Source organism: Lathyrus oleraceus, chromosome 3, assembly GCF_024323335.1.
Source record: "Lathyrus oleraceus cultivar Zhongwan6 chromosome 3, CAAS_Psat_ZW6_1.0, whole genome shotgun sequence".
Lineage (NCBI taxonomy): Eukaryota > Viridiplantae > Streptophyta > Magnoliopsida > Fabales > Fabaceae > Lathyrus > Lathyrus oleraceus.
In genome coordinates, this window is record NC_066581.1 from 23,979,865 (window position 1) to 24,005,288 (window position 25,424).

The following is a 25,424-nucleotide window of genomic DNA, read 5'->3' on the forward strand; positions in this document are numbered from 1 at the left end:
TGTTGACCCTAAGATCCCTCATGGCATCATATCATTGCTCATTGCATTTGCCTCAAGGATCATAGCATCTTGGCTCCTTACCCTTGGGTTGGGACTTGTGTGAGTGGTTTGAGACCACCAAGCATGCTTGAATTGTATATTATTGCTTTTCCTATTTTGTTTACTAACCAAAAGCACAAAAATATGTCACTAACATCTCTTTGTTTTGAAGCTTAAGTAGTCATGTGATCCAAGGCTCCTAGGAGGCCCCTATGCTCAATGAAATGGCCAGATGAGGATGAAAGCAAGCATGACAATGGTTCCCAAAGCTCTCAATCATCATATATGCCTCCCAAGTATCTCAATTTGTCAATTTTATCAAGATAAACCAAAGGGCTTGAGGATTGTTTCCCAAGGAAACCCTAATTCACCTGTGCATTGACTGTGCCTTGCTCATGAAGCAACCTCAACCTATGATCAAATACAATCAAGGGAAGTTCTTTAATTCATCATTTTATGCATACATGAGATTATTTGATTGCCTTAAATCATCCATTCATTAAGATTTGAAGTTTGGCTTTGAGAAGTTGATTAGTTAATTCATCTAACTATTTTGAAATCCACTGAGACCTAAATTTTGATGTGTTTGTCAAATGAAGATTACCACAAGAGCAACAATGTTCTTAAGAACCATGTGAACAACTTTCATGTTCATCAAAAATCCCTTTGAAACTTCTAAGATCATCATTCATTTCAAAATATTATAGGTCATTTTGACTGAAACCCTAATTTTAGGTCAACTTCCCAAGGACCTAACTCCTTCATTTTTTATTATTTTTAGGTGAGACCAAGTGAATTGGAAATTTTAAGATGTCTAATTCAATTGTTATGTTGGACAAAATTTTATAATCCTAAAGGAAACACATGTGATAATAGAAAACATTATAGGTCACTTTGGACCAAAGCCATTGAAATGTGAAAAAGTCCAACTTCAAGTGCCCATAACTTTCTCATAAAAAATCCAAATGATGCAAAATTTAATTCCAAACTGCTTCAATTGAAAATATATACAACTTTGATGTTGAAGGTTTTGTCATTTGAAGCTTGCATCACTGAAACAGAAGGGCTTGAAGTTGGTCATTTTTTGCAAAATTTTCAAATACATGTTTTGTACCTTGAACTTCATGGCCAGTTTTCAATATTTTCCAAACTCCAAATGAATTTGTGTTCAACATAACACTTGTTCCTTATGTCAAGACCTTTCCAACCATTACCCACATGCTTATGTTTCAATTTTCCAATTGGCATTTTCGAAGAGGTGAAGTTTTGTGACCAATTATGCATAACATGTTAAATCTTCTTGTACACTCCATTTCCTTGCCATATGCACGCCCAAACTTCATTCATTAGTGTTCAGTATTCATTTGCAAGTGGTTTTGGGCCTCACATGCGCCTGTACAGGCCCATGCATGGAGGACCCAAGTTCATGCACACACGAGTTCTTCACATCTTTGCATCAGTTGTGGCTATAAATAGAAGCTTCATTTCATTCAATTGGCAACCTGAAGGCGCCTGAACCTCTGCAGAATTGATTTCCCACCCTCTCACCAAAGGAATTCTGAAATTTCACTTCTCTTTTCAAGCTTAAATTTCAACTTCCTTGGTTGATCTTTAGCTTCTAATTCCTTAGCCTTGCTTCATTGTTACTTCAAGATGAAGCTGCAATCAAGAGTTGGATTGGATTTTGCTCACAAAAGTTGCTCTACAAAGGTTTATTCTCCAACTGTTTCCTTCGAATCTCCTTGAATATTGTGCATTGCTTAGTTTGGTTTGCATCTCTGAAGTCCTCACGTGAGAGGCAATTGATTGGTGGTTTTAATTTTGAGAATTAGTTAACTTCAGATTGAACACCTCATTTTTCAACCTCAGATTTCTTCCTCCATAAGAATCTTGAGAAGAAACTAAGGTCACAAGGGTGATGTACATCACCCCAGCTTTCTAATGGTATATGGATCGCGTGCTATGGTTGAGGTTTGAAAACCTGCAACTGGTGGCCGGATTATGGCTTCTCACCGGAGAAGACGGTGGTTTCCACCACCGTCCCCACGCGTCCAAACCTTGGCCCTTGGATGATGATCTCCAGATCTAATCTTGGTTGTTGAATGTTATGACTTAATTTAATACATGTTGCCACGTTGTTGACTAGTGTGTACCATAGGCGCACGCTTGATAGCCATGTGATCAGCCATGTCAATTAATGAAGTGGGATCTGACGCCTGTGGATTTTTCCAATTTCTAAATTTCCATTTTATTTTCTTTTATTCCAATTATTTTTAAAAATTCATAACTTCTTTATTTAGAATCAAAAAAATATGGGACCAATTGCAAAAAATTTCTCTTAAATTCTAGTTTCATAAAATGATTTTTAATTATTTTTGTGATTCCATTTAATATTTTTTGTGAATTATTTCATTTCTGATTGTTTTTAATTCATTTAAAATGTTTTTTGATATTCAAAAAATGCCAAAATATTTTCTTAACATCTTTGGATGATGATGAGAGGCTTAATCTTCTTTGATCCAAATCAAGTTCATCTTGATCAAAGATCAAGTGAATTGCTTTGTGTCGAAGATAGGTTGCTTCTTGGTCAAGCAAAGAACCTGAAATCCATACAAGGTCATTCTTCTTTTCTTTTGGTATGGCAAGTTGTATGAGCTTGGCTTACTAGTCATGGTATCTAACTTGTGTTTATTTGCCTATAGTTTTATTGACCGGCCTCAGATAGGTGTGACTACTACATTAGTCCACTTACGATTGCTTAACATAACGCTAAATTGCCTTATGGCACACTAACACTAACTACTAATTACTAACGTTTAATTCAAGCATTTAATTCTTGCAATTTACTTTAATGCAATTTAATTTCTTCCTTATTTATTCATATTGTCTTTGCCCTTTGCTCATTTGAGCTTATGTTTATGTTTATGCAATTTGCCTTTTGCTCACTTGAGCACATTATTGTGTATATACTATTGCCTTGTGTTTGTTTTGTTTTGTTTGTGTGAACCAATGCAAAAGGAGAAAGAACTTAGAATTAGGACCTTACCTATTCTAAATGGAGTTCAAGAGCAACTAGGTCTCATGCCTTTAGAATGCTAAATATGTTGAAGAGAAACTACGCCTCATGCCTTTAGAATGCTTATGTCTTGAAGTTGAATTGAAAGGACCCCTATTCTAAACCCTCTCTTTGTCCATTCTTTCTATTGCATTGTGGAACTTTTTGATTTGTCTGTTCTTGTGTGATAGGGATCCCAAACTTGAGCTAATTAGAAGGACCATTGTCATGAACATCCAAGATAAGAGAGACAAGTCCACTTTGGAGGATCCTAGGAGCTTGATTGAATATTTGCTTTGATTGCTTGAGTTAATTGCTTATTGCTTGATATGTCCAAAGGAAAGGAGCAACTTGGATCATCTTTATGATCTCAAGAAAGGAACTCCAAGGGTTTTATTTCTCCTCCCTCATATTTGCATGTTTAGGACCTATCCCTTCTCTTCTTCTCTCCACTCTAACCCAAGCCAAGCTTTTTGTGCAAACATTAACATTGCTTTCAAAATTAGAAACCTAGGCACTATGCCTTTGATTTTTCAAACTCTTTTCATAACACTTATTTTGAATTGAACCTTAAGTCATCTTTGACTTCCTTTTGTGAATATTTCTAATTGATAAATCCAACTCACTCAAATTTTTCTTTGTGGTTCCAATGACCACTTTTGCCAAAGGTTTTCATAAACAGTAACTATTAGGTTTGAGTTATCATAGTGGTTGATGTAAACCTCACCTTATCCTTAGTGATTGGACTATAAGTCTTCCATACTTATTATAGGATGGATCCCTCACTAGTATGTTGAAGCTCTCCTCACATGGTAGATTGTGGTTTAGGTTGAGTTTTCTCCCTTTGATAACAAAAGACCTTGAGGCTTTTGACCAATCAATTCACCAACTTATTTTGAGATTTTTACCCCGAACTACGAGGTTTTGATCCTACCTTTGTGATGGTACGTAGGCAATGGGTTTATCCATTCAAACAACAAAATTGTAAATAATTTGTATATTCTTTTCTCATCTCCCCAATCATGTTTGCACAAATATTTTCATAAATACCAACCTACCATACAACATTTGTAAAAATGGCTCCCTTAGAGTACTAAGGATGTTTTGGGTGCTTAAAACCTTCCCATTGCATAACCAACCCCCTTACCCAGATCTCTGACATTTTTATTAGTTTTTGATTTGATAAAACTTCTCGGTTTTTGTTCGCTTTCTAACCTTTCCTTTAGATAAATAGAAGTACGGTGGCGACTCGAATTGTATGATTTACTTTTGATTTAGTCAATAAATCTAAATGTAACGAATACCCCGCTACACTTCTCTAGAGAGAAAACCATCTGATGGAAGAAAACTTCTATGTTGATAATTCCTTCGAGATAGACAAGTTTCTCAAAAGAGATAACCACGTGTGTCCATACAAGGAAAAAGGATATGTCTTTACTGGAGATAATGAAGATGTTTCTCCTGGGGAGACAGTGCAAAATAAATGCACTCTCGATCTAGGTTTAACAACCTAGAGAGATTCACCATTAATTTCAAAATATTTGGCTCACTCCAGGAACAACTAGAGAGAAAACAATCAAGCAAGACTCTACCAATGGGGAATGAAGATCAATTGGGATTTTATCCTATCCAAAGATGGAAAAGGACAACTAAAGCAACCATCTTCCACGAAGAATGAACTCAGTGGAAAACTAGAAAGGATATAAACTCTCTGCTTAAGGTTGACGATTCCTATGGGGACGGAAACATAGCACACAAGGGTGAACATAGTCAAAGAAATTGAGGTAAATGCCATCAAGGAATGCAAAATGGATGTCAATTTGGTTATTCATGATATATATATATATATATATATATATATATATATATATATATATATATATATATATATATATATATATATATATATATATATATATATATGTGTGTGTGTGTGTGTGTGTGTGTGTATATGTGTATATGCATGTATGCGCGTTATATTTATGCTGACAAAAACAGACAAAACAGACACGCTGGGGACATAATATGTTTCATAGCTCAACATGAGCTTGGCTAATCTCATTAATGTGGAAAACATCACTAGAGATGAGTTAAAGATCATCAAAGGAGAAAAGTCTCGTCACGAGGTCCAATTCTCTTTGGGGAGAGGAAGATGCTTCGTCTGGGGATGAAATGTGAACCTTTGATAGAGTAAAGATCTTGCTGCAGGATTCCAATTTCTTTGGAGAAGAAGACTTCACTTAGGAAATGAAAAAACATGTAGACTGTACCAAGGACGGATGTATATTGGTCGGGAAAACCTTCAAATATTGACGAGTTTAAATATTGACTGCTATGGAGAAGAATGTTTATGTTGACTCAAGGTCGGTCCAACAAATTTGTTGGTCTGAAGGTAAAATTTAAGATTTTTTTTTAAACTATATATATATATAATATATATATATATATATATATATATATATATATATATATATATATATATATATATATATATATATATATATATATATATATATATATATGTATGTATATATATTAGTAAAATTTGTATTAGTTTTTTATTTTAAAAAAAACTGTCAATAAATTTCTTAAATTTGAATTTTTCAATTAAGTCTCTAAATAATATAAAATGAATTAATAATCTTTAAAACTTATTAATTTAATCCTTAATTAAAATTTAAAAATTATCATATTACTTTTTAACGTCTTAATAACGTGAATTAAATTTAGTAATTATATATAGTTCTTGAGCTACATAATAAAAAAATAATTTCTATATTTATATAATTTAAGAATTATCTTAAAAAGTGATTAGTATTTTAGAAACTTAATTTAAAATTATCCATTAAATATATTTCTTTTTATTGATGTAAACAATAATAACAATTATTATGATCAAACGAAAATATATAAGATACTGAATCAAAATTATATATAATTTTCTCAAATAAAAAATATAACATAACATATTAATGTAATATTAATTTTATTTTGATTAAGAAGATATTTTTAAAATTTTAAAACAAGTGATTAATTTTACCATAAATATAATCACAATGTCTTTGAATGAAAACAGATTTGTTAAACCATATTAATCATTAAAAACATTGATAAAAGCATAGGAAAATTTGATTAAAATAAGACTCCTAAAATAAAGCAGGAGGATGAGTCGAACTTAATATAAAGTTGGAAGATGAGTCAAACGGAATAATTGTAATATATATATGAACCTCATATTGTTGTCGGGCTACCACACAACAAACATTAAAAAATTATTTTGTTTAAATATATTTGTTTACCAATTATTTGGAGACCCTATATATGGGCAAAAAAGTGAGGCCCAAGACAATGGTCTTGCTTGCCTTGTTTTTGGGTCGGGCATGGGCTGATTATCTAACAAAATATATGACTGATAATGATGCAACATATCGATCTCTTGCTGACCTTCCGTGAGAATCACCATTCTTTGTTAAGTGACGATAATGAAACTTTATTTTTTAGTTAATCTTTTAATTTTTTTTGTTTTCATTTCCTATTTTTATTAGGGGTATTCACGGATTGGGTTGGTCTAATTGATTAAATCTAATATCTGATTCAATCAATAGTTGTTGATTTTAGTTGAGTTTTCAATCTGTACTTCAAAGACTAAACCCGAACAAAACCATCCATTCATCAATGAGTTGAATTCGTAAATCATCCACTAAATATAATTTTTAAATTCTAAATAAAATATCAATTTAATTAACACATGTATTTTACAAAAACATTAAAAAAATTATAAAATGTTAGTATTTAATTTGAATAAAATTTATTATTTAATATCTATAAATTCTTTTCTGATTTAAATGGTGTTGAAAAAATATATAAATGGTTTAAAGTATAATTTAAAATGTAAGATATATCTCTTTTTGAATAAAGAAATTCGATCTCTCAAATTTGATTTAGATTTAGCCTTTTAAAATTAATAAAAACTATAATTATATTTTAAAAAAAAATATGCATTGTAAGAATTATGCTAGATAATTTATGAATTAAATAAAATAAAAATATTATGATATGTCAATGGGTTGGGTTCGCGGATTTAAAACTTCAAACTCGTTACCCGAACCAAATACCAATGAATTTGAATGGGTTGGATTGGGTTGGACCGTATACGATTGGGTTGTACCCATACATGATTGAGTTGAGTAAAAATAAGGGTTGAGTTGGATTGGAGAATTTAACTCGCCATCCCCCATATTATACCTGGCACCCCCAAAATTTTCTAAATTCCCAAAATATCCTTACTAATATTTCCAAATCAAATTTTACTCTTCTTCCAAAATTTTCACTTTTACTAACATATAAAAACAAAATTTTTAGTAGTTATTTTAAAATTTCCGACATGTGATTTTTCGCATTTATAAAAATCACGCATTTATGTCAGAAATTTGAAAAATTCTGGGAAAAAATGTCGGAAATTTCAAAAAATATGATATCCAATATCGGAAATTGTAAAAAAATATCGGAAATTTCAAAAAATCTGATATCCAATATCGTATTTATAAGATGTTTTATTTGTGTGGTCCGGAGCCGATAGGATCATCTACAGATTCGTGCAATGATTGTACGCAGTTCTTCACCACTAACGCAATATGTTTTCTATATAATAAGTTTAAATTAAATATTTTTTCCCTTATATGATATTGATAGTATATTTTTTATGTGATGTAAATGATAGATGTTTGAGTTCTTACCTGAAGTGTTAGCCTGGACATAAAATATTGGAAAACAATATAGTATTATTGTTGTGACTGTTCGTTATGATACTGCAAATGAAAAGTGAGGTAGGAAAGATAAATTGATTATGGATTATGAGAAAGGAGGAAATTATAAAGAAAGAATACATTTGAAAGCAGTAAATCCTCAAAAGTCATTTATAGTATGAAAGTGAAATGTCCATTTAGGCTGAGATATGCGATGAGTGGTAATGGTTGGAAGGTGATGGTTAGGTCTGGGTTGCACAATCATAAACTCTCTGAGGATTTAGATGGTCATGACATATTGGGTCGTCTAAAAGTTCATGAGAGACAGTTTTTGAATGATACGACGAAGTACAACACGGATCCACGTTACATAGTTTCTACCTTGAAAGACAAAGGTCCATAAAACCTCACCAGTGTTACCCAAGTGTATAAAGCTAGAACTACTTCAATGCGAGCAAGAGAGGTCCATTGAAGAAAATGAAAATGTTTTTGACTCTTATTCATAGAGAAAAATATTTGTGCTGGACAAGAAATAGGGAAGACTCAAATATTGTTGCTAATATCTTCTGGACATATCCTGATTCAGTGAAGTTGTTGAATATGTTTCACTTGGTGTTAATTTTTTATTGTACATACAAGATAAATAGGTAATATGATCTTTGATATCATTCAGACATATTTTGATTTATCATATTTTTAATTATTTGAATCGTGATCATACAGGTATCGGCTACCACTACTTAAGATTGTTGGCATTACGTCAACAAAATTGATGTTTTCGGTAGGCTTTGCCTATTTGGAACATGAAATGGAGGAGAAATTCAAATGGGCATTAGAGAAGCTCAAAGAGGTGTTCTCTTTCGAGAAATTGCTATCGAATATTATGGTCACAGACCGAGAACTTGCATTGATGAATGCAATTGAAGTTGTGTTTCCAAATATGTTCATTCTATATTTCAAAAAATGTTAGCATGGAATGTAAAGATTATGTTAAATCAGAAATACATGAACATGTCATGGATCTATGGAACAACATCATATATGCTAATAGAGAAACTGAGTTTGTCACACACTTGAAGCACTTTGAGATTGATTGTGCTGATATTCCTTTGTTTGTTAAGTATGTGAGTGAAACATGGTTGACACCTTATAAAGAAAGGTTTGTTGTTGCTTGGACTAACAAAGTCACTCATTTAGGGAACGCAACAACGAACAGGTACACGGGCTTCTTTTTTATATTATTACATTACTAAGCATAACTTATCATGTTGACTCGTTATGGTTTAATTATGGTTTTTAGGTTGGAGTCTGCTCATTGGAGACTAAAAAACAAGTTGACTACAAGTCAGGGAGATTTATACCGAAGTTGGGATGTTGTGGACAACATGTTGAAGTTGCAACTAGGTTCAATCAGGGCCTCGTTTCAAAAAAGTATTGTCAACATTGAGCATCGGTATAACACTTCACTCTATACTAACTTGCACAGTTTTATTTCAAGGCAGTGTATATAGCATATTCAGAAGGAATTAGAAAGGATAAAATTTATTGGTACAAGAAAATATGCTTGTGGTTATTTCATTAGAACAACACACTGGTTACCTTGTGCGTGTCAACTTGTCAGTTTCCAAATACAAGGCAACATTGTTCCTTTAGATCCAATTCATGTTTTTTTTGAAGAAATTACAAATTAAAGAGCATGATGTTAGTCACGAAGTTGGATTTAGAAGTAAATTGTGAAGAGTTGAAGATATATTTCAATACTGTGGATATTGTAGGCCAGAGGGTGTTAAAGAAAAAGGGCCGGGAACTAACACATTCAACCACAACTTCTATGTGTCCATCGCCGGTGAATTACAATTCAAAGAGGGGAGTTAAGAAGAGCAAAAAGGGTGAAAAGAGTGATGTGCATCGCGATCCTTCATAGTGGGAGTATGGTAATAGCTCGTAGGGGAGTCAGACTACAAAGAGATCATGCATGAAACCAACAGGAAGTCAACCATCAAGTGCTTCGGGCCAAAGTCACTCGTCCACTGCATCTTCGAGGTATCTTTACTTGTCTCAGTTTCCTAGTTTCTTGCATCCATACATTGATGACATTGTTTATGTGGGTGACGATGGAAATTGTGATTTTCGGCCTATTGCAACTTTACTTGGATGAGATGAAGAGTCATGGTCATTGATTCAGACACAGTTAAATACTCAAGTTCATCAACATCCTAAATTGTTTTCCAATTTATTCTATGACACGGCCTCTGAAGTTAGAAATATCTTAAAAATAGAACACTTAGGTGTGTAGGGGCGAGAAAAATGGATGACGATTTCTGATATGAGTTACTCTATTGTTTGTAGGTTCAATGTCGCATTTGTCTCCCTGTCAAACAGACTTAACATTAATTTTCCGCCTCTTACCTTAGCTCCACCTATGTATACGAGCAAACATAAAATCTTTGTTGTTGGTTTTGTCAACAACAATCATTGGGTTCAGGTTAAGTTGAAACTTGATAGTCAATTGCCTCCCGTCACTGATCGTTGAAGACAGAACTGTATTGAAGATGCAAAAACATGAGAATCAACGTATGCATGACGAATTAGGCATTAAGAAGATGAAGTTAGAAAGTCATCCTAATTTATTTTGTAATCTTGTATGTAGCGTCGCTTTTGTGGAAAATATATATCTATTATATGTGGTGAAGTTTTTATCGAACCACTCATGCAGGCCGTTGTATCAAAAATATCAAAATTGTATGTTTTTTTAAATTCTGGGTTCATACGAAAATTTCAAAATTTTCGGTATTCAGGAAATTTGATAATTCCGGAATTTTGTGATATTTTACGTAAAATACATGATTTCCAATATATCTCAACCGAAAATTTTGAAAATTCCGATATATTTTTATCGAAAATTTCAAATTTACGGGACATGTCTCACATGAACGATAAAAAACTGTAAATTTATAAAATTTCTGATATAAACTCAAATTTCAAAATATTTTCAAAGGTATAAAAGTAAATTTGCTCAAAATAAGGGGTTTAAAAAAAGAGAGACTCCCTTGCAATCTTATTATTGAATGTTATTGATATTTTAAAATTAAATCTGTTTGTATTTTATACTACTCCTATGTTTTATCATAAACAAACAGAATACACGTGAAAACCAAGTGTTTCCCTACAGCTTTTAACAGCAGAAGATGAAATAAATAGTACAAGTACCTAATTAATTCAGTTTGAAAAACAAAACAACAAGAAGAAGTTACCCAACAAATTATTGTGAGAAGAGGTCGAAGAAGAATTATACGAGGAGGAGAGTGAAGTGTGTTGATAACACGCGCTTGGTGCAGTTGAATATTGAAATTGCAATGACATGGTCAATTGTAAGTTTGAGCTGCAGAAAGATGTCTGTCTGAGGGGCAGAGAGAAGAGAGTTATGTGGCTTGCCTTAAATGAGTTTGCAATTATGTGCGGTACTATTGTTTTTTGACTCACCTCTGCTCTCTGCTCTTCACCATGTGACCAATGCCCCCACATACTTTTCACACTTGCTGCCAAAACACATTGAAAATGCTGCTCTACAATCTATCACCTAAACACCTACTCTACTCTAAAAAGAACTAGCTACTTGACTCATGACGACATCGTCTTACAAAAGAGAGAGAAAAAAGTATTTGTATTTGTTTGGTTATGTCATAGAGAAAAGATTGATTTTGATTAAAAATTATTATATTTAGATGTTGGTTTGATTAAGTTTCTTCAAATATCTCTGATGGTGAAGGATTTAATGACAGATTATGATATGTTTATAAATACTTTGACGATGATTGTAAGTGTGATGTTTATGTTTAAAATAATGTGTATTTTGAATTAGGTTTGTAGTACTTTTTCATACCAGAGTTTTAGAGTTTTGAGATTCCAAAACCTTTTGTTTAGAATTATTGTCAAAGAGGATAAATATTATGAGATTCTTTAATTTAAGGATCTTTAAGATTTGTCAGTTTTGGTCATATGTATTTCTAAGATAAGACCATTTTAAAATTTTGAAGTATTAGACTTTTTTTTAAATAACTCTATTGATAGGTTGATATCAGTGACTGACAATTGTACAATTGATCTGATGATCCTTAGTGTTCGACCGACCTCATTTAATATGATGTTTGGTATGCAGATTTTTAATTTAGGGGTGACAAAACTAATTGTGGTCCGTCGGTCCGGTCCGTTCATCTGTTCATCTGTCAAAAAATAATGGATGGGGTTGAAATTTTGGATTTGTCCATCCGTTCATTCCGTCCCGCCAAAGCTTAAATTTCGTGGGCTAAAGATATAATGGAGGGGGTTTGGCCCGCCAACCTATTAGAAATATAACACAATAAGATTCAAGAGATATATCATCGGTCCTTTGAATCAACACTTTTGGTTCATGAGGACAATCCCAAACACATGGTTGCACTTATAAAATTGGAGAAAATATATAGTACATTATATTCTATTTACTTAATATTGAGAAAATCATGGCGTTGTTGAATTCAGCCTATTAGCGTGTAAACCTTATAATTCAATTTAATTGTGATTTTGTGACCATCGACATGTTTTTGGCTTTAACTAGTTAGATAAGATGTGCTTAATATACATTTCAATGTATATGTATAATATGCTTTGCTAATGCTTTACTTTTTAAGTTGTTCTTAGAATCATATTCTTGTAGTTTACATCGTCCACACCAGTTTCCATTTTTTTAAGGAATACAGTATGTGATTGTGGTTTATAGAAGTTTAATTAGTAGTTTTATTTTTTTTATTGATTTGATAATTTGTTATTGAAATGTATAAAGAAAGCTTTTTAAATTATTAAAAAAAATTTAAAAAAATGATAAAAAGACGATTAGTCCGCCCTTCGTCAACCGTCACATTAATGGGACGGGTTAAATTTTTATGTTTATTTTCACTTGGCGGATTTATCCGTCCCACTTTATTTTTAGCGGGTTTAAAGCGGGACGGGATAGACGATCCGTTTTACTATCCCTCTTCAATTTACTCTATTTATTAAACTACAATAGTTGAGAAAATTTAGAGGGCTAATAAATTTGTTAATAGTTTTTTTTATTTTATAAATTTATCTTTAATATAAAAATTTACTTATGTTTTCATTATAATATATATTGTAAGAAGTATAACAAGAGGTAAAATAATTAGTGATATAATCGATTTATGGTTGAATTTAATTGATTTGACTTATTATTGGGCCAATTTTAGACTTTTTTTAAATAACAAATTTCTAGCAAATATAATTTCTTAAAAATACAAAATAAAAAGTGCTAAATATGCATTAAATGTTCATCTATATTATTAAGTTGTGCATGAGAGAAATAAGAAACCATACATATCTTAGTATGGTTCCATCATCATCTAAGTGATGAATTATTATCATTATATTACATTTCTATCAACATCCTAACGATAAATTATTAACATTATATTATAATTCTATCATCATTCAAGTAATAAACTAATATCATAATCATTTTTGATAAACATTATTTGGTTTATCTCTCTGAAGCGAGTCAGATGAGATCATAATTGTCTTGTCTGTAGGGGTATATTTTTTTTTCTGTCTTTCTTCCTCGAGGAATTCCTTTTTATACCTATCATGCCTCCAAGGGCTATTTAAGAAGTGTCCTTTCGATTACCATGTTTAAATGGTATTGATAACGTCCATCGTCCTCTTTTACTATCATGTAACGTCTTTTCCATCATTTTCTATAACTCTCATGCAATCATGGAGCTACCTTATAACCGTTATGCGTGATCGTTCATGTCACCTGCCGACACTCTCATGAGACTGTATCCGACTTGTCATGTCATCTACCAACACTCTCATGACCGGGGTTCAGCTTGTTCATATTATGCAACTCGACATGTTGTCTCTTCGTACTCGACCTCAATAACTCGACCTTGGGAATTCTAAGATGTACATAAGCCCCCTGATCGTGAGGTCCAACATAATGAAGTGTTTAGACAGAAAATTTTGGAATTCCTTTTTTCTTGAGTGGATCACCTTTATGGTAAGTTACCGTGTGACTGTGGGTTATAAAAGAGTAATAATGACAATCTTTTCTCTCTCTTTGTCATGATGATTTTAATGGGGAATCAAATTACCATCATGACTCCAACTCGATAGAGTTTATTGACTGTTATAAAGCTCACTCCATAAAAACCCCTTCTTTTTTTACTCTTTTGCTTATTGTTTGTGACTCTTGTCCTTTTTTCTTCAAGACTTGTTGATCAGATTTTTGCTCTTTTTTGCCAATCATTTTTGCAAACACAAACATTAGGTATTATTTCTATGCCTTACTTATTCTTTTTTAAATTCCTTTATTATGGTTATATTACGCCAGTGTGGTCATTCGGGGGAAGTATCGATTTCCCTCAATGTCCATAAGAGAAGAAAACTCTGGGATGAATGCATGAAAAAGTGTGAGGGTCATCTGAAGCAGGCAAAATTTGATCAGATTATTAAGGAAATTTATGGTGACATTTCTTCACCTTATAGTAAAACTGACTTTGAGTCCTCGTTGTCAGGTTCTATGGGCATTTTGATGGAGATGACAGGGTCTTTGATTGATAAAGAACTCCTAAGTTACGACCACAACATACTTGACGACAACTATATTTCAAAACTTTGATCTAACAACAAGATTTCTTCAACCAAAAACGAAAAAGATGTTGTACCGGAGCCCTGTATGATCGGCGAGAGAGTTTTCATCACTCGACCAAGGGGAGTATCAGACGAATACTTTTATTTCTACTCAGGGGTAATCAAGGATTTTAATATCCCTATCCCTTTTACTTATTTTGAATCTGATATCCTTAAAAACCTAAACATTTACCTTCTCAATTGCGCCAAAATGGACGGGGCTTTATAAAAGCTTTTGAAGTCGTATGTGAGACTGTGAACATATTTCCTACTTTAGGACTATTTTTCTCTTTTTTCGAGCTGAAAGGAGCATATAAAGGAGGTTGGGTTTCCCTTAGTGGAGTATGTAGCGATAAAATGTTGAGATTAAGCTATCGATTAACTTAACTCCCAAAACAAGAGTCGCCACCACACTTTTATTGTTTCCAAAGGTAAAGGGAAAAAGTATGAACAAAACCCGAAGAAGTTTTAAAATAAAACTAATAAAAAAAGAACAAGGGCATGGGGGTTAGTTATGTAAAAGGAAAGTATTATCACCCTAAACATCCATGATACTCCATGGGAACCTCTTTGAAAATGTGCCTTATAGTTTGAAAAAAGGTGTTATTTGCAAAAGAATGGAGAGATGGGAAAAGAAATGTTTTTTTTAATGATTTTTGTGTTTTCTAAGACCTTTTAAAGTCTCATGCATGTGTACTAACAAAGTGCAATGAAGGATCAAAACCTCGTAGTTTGTGGTAAAAATAACAAAGATGTTGTTTTGATTTATTTTTTATGGAAAAACATTTTGTCATTTTAAGGAGAATACTCAACTAGTCACCCACAAGTATGAGAATTTTGCATCATCATGAGAAGGGCTCCAACTTAGATAAGGATCAACAAGTATGCCACTAGCTCTCTTAGATGGAAAAGAATTATCATCAATACTATGGAGATGGAATAATTATATCTCAACTATGGAAATGACTTATGTCTAATACCTTGAGAAAATATTTAAAAGGAAAAGTGCACAAAGGGCACATAATGATTTAAGTGAGTTATGTATTTTTTTTAATCTTTTGAAATTGGTCTCAATATGCTTAAGATGAATAGAAATTTATTAGGAATTTTTTTGAAAATCTCTTGACAAAAGTCAAGGTTTATTGAAAAAGTGGTTCAAGTTTGAAAACAAGAAGATTTTGAAAAAGATATAAGATTTTGCTATTTAAAGAAAGGGAGGAGAAGAAGAGACCATCATAGAGTATAAAGTAAAAGCTAGGGAGGAAAGATCTAACCAAGAAATAACAAGCTTTATGACATAAGTCAAGCAAGAATTCCCTCCTTTAGATTAAGCCTCAAGCAAGCCAGAATAAGCAAATAATAATCCATGTATCAGATGAAACCAAAGTAACTCAACCAAGTATCCAAAGAAAGTCCATAGTCAAAGGTACCAGATAGATTATAAGATCTCAAATCACAAGTCCTAAAGCAAAGGTCAAGATCCTAATTCTAAGTCCATAACTCCACAATGATGCCAATGATAGTAACCACAAGTCCATGAATCAGGGGAACTAAGTTCTTTTTTAGGTTTTTCTTATTAGTGTTTTCTTTACAAATATATGAAGTAAAGTCCAAATGGACAAAGAATAGATGACAAAATCACAAATAATATGATATGGGATGATTGTAGCGGTGTATTCGTCGCTATATGATTTATTGATTAAACCATAAGCAAAGTATACAAAGAAATCCAGTCGCCACCGCACTTTTATTTATCCTAAGGATTGGTTAAAAAGCGAACAAAAACCTAAGAAGTTTTACGCGTAGAAAACTAATAAAAAGATCAGAGAATCTGGGTAAGGGGTAAATTACGCAATGGGAAGGTGTTAGGCACCCATCACGTCCTAGGTACTTCTAGGGAGCCCTTTTTTACTTGTTGTATAAAAATATTTATTTGTTTATGACATATTGTGCAAACATGAATGGGATGATGAGAAAAGAATGTACAAGTTATTATTTTTGTGTTTGAACGGATGAACCCGTTGCCTACGTACCTTCCATCAAAGGTAAGTGTAGCGGTGTATTCGTCGCTATATGATCTATCGATTAAATCATAAGCAAGGTATACAAAGATTTCGAGTCGCCACCGCACTTTTATTTATCCAAAGGACTGGCTAAAAAGCGAACAAAAGCCTAAGAAGTTTTACACGTAGAAAACTAATAAAAAGATCAGAGAGTCTGGGTAAGGGGTAAATTACGCAATGGGAAGGTGTTAGGCACCCAATACGTCCTAGGTACTCCTAGGGAGCCCTTTTCACACTTGTTGTACTAAATTGTTATTTGTTTTGACATAAGTATTGTGCAAACATGATTGGGATGATGAGAAAAGAATATACAAGTTAGTTATTTTTGTGTTCGAACGGATGAACCCGTTGCCTACGTACCTTCCATCAAAGGTAAGGATCAAAACGCCGTAGTTCGGCTAAAAGATTTCCAAAAATTAGTGGATTCAATTTTAAACACAAGCCCTAAGGTCTTACGTTATCCACGGGAGAAAACTCAACCTTATACAAGCAACAAGTCCACCATGTGAGAACAGCTTCAACTTGCTAGTGAGGGGTTAACCCTATAATAAGCAAGGAAGACTTACAATTCAATCAACTAAGGACAAATAGGTGAGATTGACATCAACCAACTAAGATAAATCAAACCTATAGCTCATGTATGAAAAGATTAACAATGGACAAAGCCAAAACAATTGAATGGGTGAAGTTAATTGATTATGATTATGAAAGTGGAGTCAAAGTATGATTAAGATTAATTCAAAGAAGTATTATGAAATGGAGTTAGAAAAAGGTCAAGGACTTGGGTCCAGGTTTTCAGTTTGAAAAGCATGAAGATGTTTGCACAATATCTATCTCAAGTTTGAAAGTAATGTGTGAAAAGGTTTAGGACATAATGGGAATGAATGGATGAGATGGATTGTAAAAACTTCTTAGAGGGTTCACTTCTTGAAATCATATAGAAGATGATTCAAGTGTGTCCTTTGGAATGGAAATGAGCAATAATAATATAAGCAAGCAAGATGATACCGGATGCCACTCAATGGTCTTACTCCAATCTCACAAACAAAACGGATATCGGATACCACTAGATGGATTTACACCAATCTCCTAAAACAGAACTGGATATCAGAGGCCACTCAATGGACTTATACTAATCTCCTCAACAAAGAAAATGAAAGTGGATACCGGATGCCAATCTATCTGGACTTATACCAATCTCCAACAAAGGAAACATTTGGATGTCAGATGCCAATTTATCTGGGCTTACTCTATCCTCCAACATATGATCATAGGAAAACAAATGCCAAATTACACGGACTTACAATTGTATCCTCACATACCATCAAACAATGCAACATATGATCATAGGAAAGCAAATGCCAACTTACAGGGACTTATAATTGCATCCTCACATACAAACAAACAAAGCAACTTATGATCACAGGAAAGCAAATGCCAACTTACAGGGGCTTACAATTGCATCCTCACATACAATCAAACAAATGCATCAATCAAAGATAAGATGAGTGGCCAATGAAATGGTCTTATACTCACTTCCATATCATAGAAACAATGGCCAAAGGAATGGTCTTACAATTGTTCTCAATGGGGCAATCAACAAGAATAATGTCACAAAGACAAATGAAATGATCATGCAATAATGAGCAATTAATGATGATAAATGCATAAAGCATGCAAGCAAACATGTGCATATGAAGATAAGCAATCAATCAATGAAGCCATTCAGCACACACTATAACCACACAATTAGGCTCATACAAAAGGGTTAGGCATTGAAGCCAACTGGAATAGGGTCAATGGTGCTCTTAACCTTGCCATTGAGGGGCTAAGGTGAAGCAGATGAAAGGATATGAGGGGTGTGCCTCATTGCTCTTATCCCTGGTCAGGGAGAGCATTTGAATATCAGAAGGTGTGGGAGTTCAGAAAGTAGGAACTCTCTCCACAGATTAGACTCTATAGATCTTGGGTTTGGATCTCAATGCTACAACCATGTAATGGGAGCAAGGAGAAGACTCACAGAATAGTAGGAGATAGGTTGCATATCTCTTTGATCTACCAATTGCCTTATTAAAAGGACTTTTCCTGCTTGGGACAAATGTAAACACACACAAGCATTGCCTCTTAAGGAGGACTTCAGACAGTTGCCTGGCCAAGTAACAGGCCAGGTCTTCCAGACTACATGAAGAAAAGGGATTATACCTCAATGCAAATTGCTATTAAGAAAAGCAAAGCAAGTTCTTAAAGAACTAAGCAACTAATGGTACCTGAAACCAGTCAAACAGAATCAGTACACAACTCAAAGTTTAAATCAAAAGGAGATAAGGATTAACAGTCAAACAATCAGGTAAATGTGCAATACACAAGGCTCAAAGCTTGTGAGCCAAGCAACCTACAAAACAAACATGTTAGTCATGATAAACAATCAAGCTCAAACAATTTGTATTAGCCTCTTTGAAGCATTTGTTGCTTAACCTGAAAACATGAACTCAAACATGAGCAACAGGACCACTAGGACAAGCCTAGGGTCAAAAGGGGATGAGAAAGTCAAAACAGCAAGTGATATCCAATCAAAATCAAGTTTAAACAATCAAGAAGCAAACTCAATTGGTCCCATGTTCATATCATTCATCACCATGATTTCATAAGCAAATTAGGTCAAGGCATGGCATATGGAAGCTCATAGAAGTCAACAGCAAGACTTAACTCAAAACCAAACATAAACATTTCAAAAAATTATCAAATAAATCATGGTCAATCATAATCCATAACATGATATGCATATCAAATTTCAACTCAATTGGATCATGGGAAGATGGTCAATGAAAATCAGAAAGTCAAAGCAAGTTTAAGCATGCTCAAAGAAGTCAACCAAACATGTATCAACTTCAAAAAATCATAAATCAGTGATAACATATGAGAAATGAATGGGATTAACACCATGGCAAAGCTTAAGATGTCTACTAGTCACATGTCAAATTTCAAGTTCATTCAATTAAGTATGAGAATTTCACAAAGCATATGGCATGATGTGTCACAAAAAGTCAACATATGACCAAACAGGGGAGACAAATCTCAAACAATTAGGAAATGCCACAAACAAATCCAAGAAAAATCACATGTAAACTAGACACTCATAAGTTCAATCATGCAAAAATTCAAAGCAATTGGAGGTCAAGAAGCATAGTATAGAAAATCATGAAGTTGCACATCAATGGTGTGACACAAATTGTCACACCCTAATTCAAAAAATCATAACTCAAAAACCAGAGATGATAAATTCACAAACTCTATACCAAAATCACCATGAATGTGTCTAGTTTAAGCACAAAAAATTTCAAAGCCATTGGACAAAGCATCATCATTTCACAAATGTTTTGGCAAAAGGTACAAAATATGAACACATGTCACAAACCCTAATACCATTTAAAATCCACTCATCCAAAAAATCAGGAAAATTCATGATTAAATACTAGAGATCCAGATGAACACAATGCAAAAAATTTCATGAATTTTGGATTAAAAATGAAGGACTTATGAATTTTGCAAGATGATGCATCAAAATGAAATAAATATTAAAAATGACATGATTTAATGGGACATGGGGCACGGGCGATGGCAATTATGTAATTACTGAAGCCACTTAACAAAACACTGCGTTTTGGCCAGGCAAACGAAATGTCCTGATTGGTCCAGGCAATGAAACAGTGAAAACGCATGCACACCACGTGAACAGGAAACGGAAATGGCTAGGGTTTAGTGTACAGTAACCACTTCATCATCTTCCCCAAATCGTGAAGAAAAATTTCGCCCAGAAATAAGAAATGGGCATACCAATCAACTCAGCAAACATCACACATTACAAATCCAAACATCATTTTCACTAAATCAACTTAAACAACATGAATCGAGCAAGAACTTATTTCAACATCAAACTTTAAAACAACATAACTTTCAAAATAGCCAACCATTTCATGTGATTTAAAGCTCATTAGAATCAGAAAAGTGAGATCTATCATAAGCATGGCATAGCTTAGCAAATGAAGGAACTCGAAAACTTACCAAAAGTGAAGAGCAGCTGTGATATAGTTGTTGTTTGGTGGTTTTGGTTCGAAACAGATGAAGCTCCAAGCTCCAGATGATGAATGCTCAAGTTACTTTAGCTCAAGAATGCTTGAAGGAACTCCAAATCAACTCTGCCATGGATATGTTCTTGGTGAAACAGTTCTTCTCTTTTGCTTACAGTTGAGAAATAGGGTTTAAAAATGGTGCCAAGATGATGATAGATCATGAAACCATCGACCAAAGTTTATGCTCTTTGAAGGTTTTTGCAGAAAGTTCAAAAATGGGAGAAATGAGCAATGAGAGAAATGATTTTCTGTTTGCCAAATGTGGCTGCTAGCTAGGGTTCTGCAGAGGTAAATTGAAGAATATATATGTTGTTTAACATCTGTAAGCATGATTAAGTGATGTGTTAATTGGAATTGCTAATTTGACATGTTTTTGCTAATTTGGTCACTTTTCACTTAAGTGCATGGTGCATGAGGCTGCAGCTCGAATTGGGCCTTCAAACATGTTTCAAATATCATTCCAGACCTTATTCAAATGGCAAAATGGATTGGAAATGGTTATTTGGAAAATTCACTTTTCACCCTCACTTGAAAATAAATCATGCAAGTTCAAAAAAGCCATTTTGATTTGTAATGTTTTGGTGCATGATGATGACATTTTTGGAAAGAGGGGATCAAATGTGACTTGTTGCAAAAAAAACCCCACCCAAATTGGCCAAATGGTTTGAGAGATATGGCCTTTTGAAGTTCAAAAATTTTGGAGAATGTTTTGATCATAACTTGCCAACCATACATGGGAATTGAGTGTTCTTGGACTTTTTGGAAATGGGAGAACAAGATCTTCAACTTTCATGTTGGGAAAAAATTCATTTGAAGCTTGTATCATGATGTAAGTTTAGGATCAAGAAGTTTCCATTTTTGGCAAATTCCAATTACAGGTCAACTTTCTATTTCTGGAAATTTCTTGTCTGACTTTATTTTCTTCACTGTGGATGCTTGACATGATATATGAAGCTTGTATGGACATGAATGAGACCTCTCAGACCAATTCCCATCATCAAATCACTGATTAAATGGACAGTTGACCAAGTTTGACTTCACTAGGGTTTTGGATGACTGGGCCATGTTCTGATGAATTCCAAACCCTAATCCCTTGAGATCTTGATTCCAAATGATGTCACAACATATAAGCACTCTTGATGATTGATCATGGTGTCCAAATTCTGCAAGAATGGCCACCATCCACTGCAATGATTGACTTTGACTGATTTTGACCTAATTGGCTTCATCTGCAAGTAACATGGTTAGATGACAATATTTTTGTACTTTTGGTTAATAGACAGATGAAAATCAATGATATACAAATGCAAAACATGCTTGGTGATCAAGAACCACACTCACAAGGCAACCTACCCACTAGGAGGGAAGCTAGGGCATGCAATGATCCTTGAGGCCATGATATGATATGCTATGGGCCATGAGGGATCTTAGGGCCAAAATTGGGGTCTTACAGATGCCCCTATTTAAGGTCATTCTAGCCGGAGAAGTGAAGTTTAGAAATCTTCATCTCGACGCGGTAGAATGGGCTTAAATAACAGTAATGAGACAAATTTTGGTCCCTAAGAGACCTCATGATGCAAATGCATGCATGCAAAAGACATAAATTCCGTGGGGAATATGATTCACACAGAAGAAAAGACGATCCATCGGAGTAATTCACTCACCAGGAACAGAGACTCTAACAAGACTCTAGTTGGGGATAAACAAAACTGACACAGCGTGAACAAGACACGACTCTGATTAGGGAAACAAAAAAACAGACTGGAAACCTCACTAGGGAGTGAAGGACTCACACTGGGGAAAAGAATTCCAAAGGAGAATAAATCCATTGGAGAGACACAAGCTGACTCCTGGGGAGAAGCAACAGGAAAACTTCACTGAGGAAGCACCAAAGAAAATGAGGTGTTACCGGTATAAGGGTAACAAACTCAGGAAGAATGAATATCTAAGACCGGTATAAGGGTGAGAGATATCAATCAACCAAACATCTGAGAAAGACCTGAAAAAGGTACATAAACTCAGGAAAATCTGACTCCACAAGGGACCGAGGTCATAATAGGGAGCAGAAAGGAAGGAACACCAGGGATACCGAGGTATATAATAGGTGACCGACCAAAGCGTGAATTGGTATATATGCCAAAACACTCATCATCCGAAAGGAGAGCTTGAAAAAGCAAATCGACTTACAGGATGGACATTCGAGTCCACAACGGGAAAACGAATCTTACTCAAACTGGGGACACAAACCCAAAGAGTGCATGAGATATAATATCCATTACCGGCAGACCGTGGATAAGAATACTCGCATGAGATGTATTATCTATTACCGTCAGAACGTAGATAATAAACTCGCATGGTAAGAAACACCAGAGATACCGAAGTATATAATAGGTGATCTACCGAAAACGTGAGTTGGTATATATGCCAAAACACACATCATCCAAAACACGAACTGGTTAAAGGATGGATATTCGATTCTACAGAGAATACGAATCTTGCTCAGCTGGGGAAAATCAACAAAGGATTCCAACTAAAGAGCGCATGAGATATATTATTCATTACCGGCAGACCGTGAATAATATACTCGAAAGGAAAAGACACCAGAGATACCGAAGTATATAATAGGTGACTAACCAAAAAGAGAGACAATCGATACCAAGCATCCGGGTAAACGAAAGACAACTCAAAGGGATAAATTGCAAGCATTCGGCAATTATCCAGCAACAAGAATATTCGACTCCGTAAAGGGAAATAACGAATCTTACTCAACAAAGAAAACACAAAAGGCTTCGACTGAAGAGTGCATGAGATATATTATTCATTACCGGCAGACCGTGAATAGTATACTCGCATGGAAGATTATCCACAACCGGTTACTGGGTTAATAAAGGATAAATCAACCGAAAAGAAAGGCATCGGGATACCAAACTTGGTATATAATGATGACCAGTCAAAGGGAGCAACAGACATTACCAACAAAGGGGGTAAATGAAAGAAGACTCGCTGGGATGCATTGATGAAAATCAATGATCCGGGGAACACAATCACTGACAAAAGGTGAAAGGACCCGCTGGGGATAAAATTGCTAGCATACGGCAATTATCCACAAAAGACTTGCTGGGGATATAAGTGTTGATCTGAGCAACTTATCCAAGCAAAGGAAAATCAACATCAAGAACTAGATGAAGATAACCACAAGGGAAATTGTCATCGGTCGGGATGAACAACAAAGTTAACTCTGCAAGGGGAGAGAACGGGGTTTATGACTACCGGTTTGTAGGTAGAAAAACCGCAAAGATAGGACTTACGACTGCTGGTATGTAGGCAGAGGGCCAAAAGGGTGGGGATAACCACAAAATTAGGGTTTACATCTACCGAATACGGGGTAGAAGACCAACAACTCCGCGTAGAGATAGAACAAATCACAAATCCGCACGGGAAACCAAAATAGGGTTTAACAAACCACAAACTGCTGGAAAGCAGGAAAATAGGATTTACAACTACCGGTATGAGGGTAGAAAACCAAAACTCTGGCTGGGGAATAAAAGGTGTATAACCACAAATTCTGTCAAGAAAGCCAGGAAAAATAGGACTTATAACTACCGGTATGAGGGTAGAGGCCCAAAAACTACTCCGCTGGGGAACAACCCACTGGAAGCACAAGACATTTGACAAATAGCCAATTCGGGAATAATCCGAAAAGACGGACTGAATCAAGACATGTCCTAATGAGGATGTAACTCAAATAGGAAAATCCATCCCAATATATGTGTTGAGAGGAAACGGAAGAAACCGTCATCCACGAGGATATATCTCGGTGGGGAACTGCAGAAGGAAAGGCAACATTTTCTGCTTATGGGCTGACTCTATATGGAGAGATTTTAAACACCCGACATCTGCTTTGGGAAGATCTATAAAGAGATCCATATCACCCTAAAGCAGGAAACAAAAAACAAAGGATATATGGCAAGAAATGCAACATGAATATCTGAATGTTTTATGAATATGCATGAATATGCGTGATTTATGTTTGATGAATGCTGACAAAACAGACAGTTCTAACACAAACAGGTCCAGGAACTAAACGCCCGGTATTATACTTCCAGGGGAAAAACCAGCTGGAGAGCCAATCTGCGGAGATCTATATGCTGTAAAGCAAAGATCTGCGGGTACTGCTGGAGAAGCAGAGGATCAGAGATATCAGGAAACAACCCAATCAGGGTACAGAAAGTCACAACAGGCAAAACAGCCACCAAGACGAATCTGTTGGGGAACAAGAGAAGTCCCAAAGTATCTGCAGGGGATCCCAGTGTCAACTGAGAAACAAAGGGTGCATTGCACAAGCACGAACTACTGTAGAAGCAACTCCACATAACTCCGTTAGGGAACAACCCACTGAGGGAGAATGTACCACACAAGTAGATTCTGCAACGAACCACTCTACTTGGGGAGAATACACATAGCGAACTGATCACAACAAGTAGATTCTGCAATATAAGCCACTCTACTGGGGATCACAAACAGTCAGGAAATCAATCCATTCTCTGGATGCTAGAGCCATCATCCAACCATACTGGGGATTGAAGGAGTATTCAACAGGAAAAACTGCCACAACAAATGCTCTGCAGACTACGCTGAGGAAAAGATGGATGCAATATACCGGGATGTCAACCCAATCAACCACTGAGTAGGAAAATAAACCCTGCTC